Here is a 3,450-nt window from a genome sequence, read left to right as displayed (position 1 = left end):
CACAAAGACACACTTAAAATGAGGTAGGGTCAGAAAACACGCTACCCGAGAGATGATGGCTCAAGAGAGCACATGAAAAGAAGTGAGGACACAAAGGCGCACTCAAAATGAGGTAGGGTCAGAAAACACGCTACTAGAGAGATGGTGGCTCAAAAGAGCACATGAAAGGAAGTGAGGGTACAAAGGCACACTCAAAATGAGGTAGGGTTAGAAAACACGCTACCCAAGAGATGGTGGCTCAAGATAGCACATGAAAAGAAGTGAGGGCACAAAGGCGCAGTCAAAATGTGGTAGGGTCAGAAAACACGCTACCCAAGAGATGGTGGCTCAAAAGAGCACATGAAAGGAAGTGAGGGCCAAAAGGCTCACTCAAAATGAGGTGGAGTTAGAAAACCTGCTACTTAAAAGATGGTGGCTCAAAAGAGAACATGAAAGGAAGTGAGGGCACAAAGTCACACTCAAAATGAGGTAGGGTTAGAAAACACGCTACCTGAAAAATGGTGGCTCGAGAGAGCACATAAAAGGAAGTGAGGGCATAAGGGCTCACTCAAAATGAGATAGGGTCAGAAAACAAGCTACCTTAGAGATGGTGGCTCAAAAGAGCACATGAAAGGAAGTGGAGGCACAAAGGCACACTCAAAATGAGGTAGGGTCAGAAAACACGCTACCTGAGAAATGGTGGCTCAAGAGAGAACATAAAAGGAAGTGAGGGCACAAAGGCTCACTCAAAATGAGGTAGGGTCAGAAAAAATGCTACCTAAGAGATGGTGGCTCAAGAGAGCACATGAAAGGAAGTGAGGGCACAAAGGCGCACTCAAAATGAGGTAGGGTAAGTGATTAGTACTTAAAAGTGCATTTTTATCATGGTTTTATATCATCATTTTGCACTTGAAGTATCAATAACTCCTTAACTAAAATATGTTTTATAATAATGTATCTAATAATATAAGATACTTATAATTTGTGGTAAATGTCTATTTTTAATGCAGGCCTATCAAATAAATGAAAGGATTGATTGATGACTTGAAGAACTTAAATTGCATGGATAAAGAGATGGTCAAACTTAGAGAAGAGATGTCGGTGCAATCCAAACCGGAACACTATTCGGCAATTGGGTCATATCTGGAGTACAGATCTCATATTTAGGTCCAATTTATATGGATGGAAAGGTAAGACATAGGCCTACAACTTTCATATGGAGCCCAAGATCTAAAAAGGCCATTATCAAGTCCAAATTGTAGCAACAACAAAGCAGCCCGAATCTGTCTTCCAACCCGAGCACTGTTCGGTATTTTGGCCATATCTGGAGTTCTAGAAGTCCAAAGGAGCTGAATTGTTTACACAAGAAATCTGAGACAATTGCCTACAACTTTCATGTTTACAACTGGCTCCAATTTTGACGTTATCAATGACGTTTTGGGCAGACAAGAGAAGATAAGGATTGTCACCAAGTCAAAAGTTGGCCACCCACTTATCAATTAGTCATCAAATCAATAGTTCCCAATTTTGGCCTATAAAAGGAGGCATTTGCCATGCATTTAGGCATCTTGGTTTCCAGATCAAGATCATGCTCTTCCTTTATCTCTTTGTATTTTTTGTAATGTTTATGCTTTGCTTTCATTAATACTAAGTTTATGCTTTTCATTTCCTTTCCTTTACTTAGTTAACTTTTATGTTCTTATTTTGTTTATCTATTTTGCTTTCTTTCATTATGTCTAGCTAAGTTAGTTATGTCAAGGCGAAAAGGTTACACTAATGGTGTAAGAATAAGTATAATGTAAACTTAATATGGACTTTAATGTTTGATACTAACATGTTTTATATTTGTTATCTTGTTCACTCTTTAATACTTTGCTTGTTAAATGACTAATCTTGATTTATGTTGTATAACACTTGGTACAACAAATGCTTGGCACTTTCATAGCCCATAATGTATGGTATAACCGGCACCTGAGCTATGAAAGGAACTTGATTTGTTGTTAACATAAGTTATAATCATGAATGCTTGACGAGATTTACAAGTATTAGCATTAATTGAATAAGATGACTAATGTAATCATGTTAACAATATATAATCTGATTGGAACCTCCTTTATGTGTGGTTTCCAACTCAATAATAAGAGTTTATACTATACTTGTTTGATATACCATTAGTGGAACCTCTAACCTTGACATTTGTTATTATTATTGTTTAATCCTTACATTAATATTTCATCTCTAAGTTCTCATCATCATCATCTTCTTCTTCTTCTCTTTCTTTATTATTATTATTATTATTATTATTATTATTATTATTATTATTATTATTATTATTAGTACTACTACTATTATTATTATTATTATTATTATTATTGTTGTTGTTGTTGTTATTGTTGTTTTATAATTGTTGTTTATAAAAGGAGAAGACATCAATCTTTTAGTCGTGTCAAGTTTTTGGCGCCGTTGCCGGGGAGGTAAGTTCTTGTATAAATTATAGTAGCTATTTTATTTTCTCTTTTCACTTTTCTTGTATATAACTTTGTTTCTTTTCTCTTGTTGCTTCTTCTTTTGTTTTCTTCTTCCTTTTATTTTATTTCTACACGTGCATGAGAGTGTGGTCACGTACATCAAGTGGTAGACTTTGTAGGATATCCTCATCATTTTCAGAAAATATGGCCGAAGAAGATAATCAATCACTTCATAATGAAAATAATGAGAATAACCGTGCTAGAACACTTAGAGACCACATGAATCCCATAAGAACAAGTGCACCATCATGCATAGTTTTTCCTCCTGATGCATCTCATTTTAATTTTAAACCAGGTATTATTCAACTTTTACCTTTTTTTCATGGTTTAGAATTGGAAAATCCATACTTGCATTTAAGGGAATTTGAGGAGGTCTGCAACACATATAATAATTTAAATTGTAGCATGAACACCATCAGATTAAAGCTTTTTCCTTTTTCATTAAAAGATAAAGCTAAAACATGGCTACAAAATTTAAGACCAGGATCCATTCGTGCTTGGGATGAAATGCAACAACAGTTTTTAAAGAAGTTTTTCCCATCTCATAGAACAAACTCTTTCAAGAGACAAATCACCACTTTCACTCAAAAACAAGGAGAAATATTTTACAAATGTTGGGATAGGTATCGAGACTTGCTTAGTACTTGCCCCCATCATGGTTTTGAAACATGGAGATTGGTTTCACATTTCTATGAAGGGTTAACACCTAAAGATAAGCAAATGGTTGAATTGATGTGCAATGGAACTTTTGAAGATAAAGACCCTGATGAAGCAATGGAGTACTTAGACTTGTTAGCTGAAAATGCTCAAAATTGGGACACTGCGGGTATATATGAGGCACCGAGTAAAACTCAACCTCATACATCTAGTGGAGTTATGTATAACCTTAGGGAAGATCATGACCTCCAAGCCAAGTTTGCATCTTTAGCTAGAAAAGTTGAGG

The sequence above is a fragment of the Populus euphratica genome, unplaced genomic scaffold, assembly GCF_000495115.2.
Source record: "Populus euphratica unplaced genomic scaffold, PopEup_1.0 scaffold491.1, whole genome shotgun sequence".
In the NCBI taxonomy this organism is placed as follows: domain Eukaryota; kingdom Viridiplantae; phylum Streptophyta; class Magnoliopsida; order Malpighiales; family Salicaceae; genus Populus; species Populus euphratica.
The sequence above is the reverse complement of the archived record's forward strand: the minus strand, read 5'-3'. Positions refer to the sequence as shown.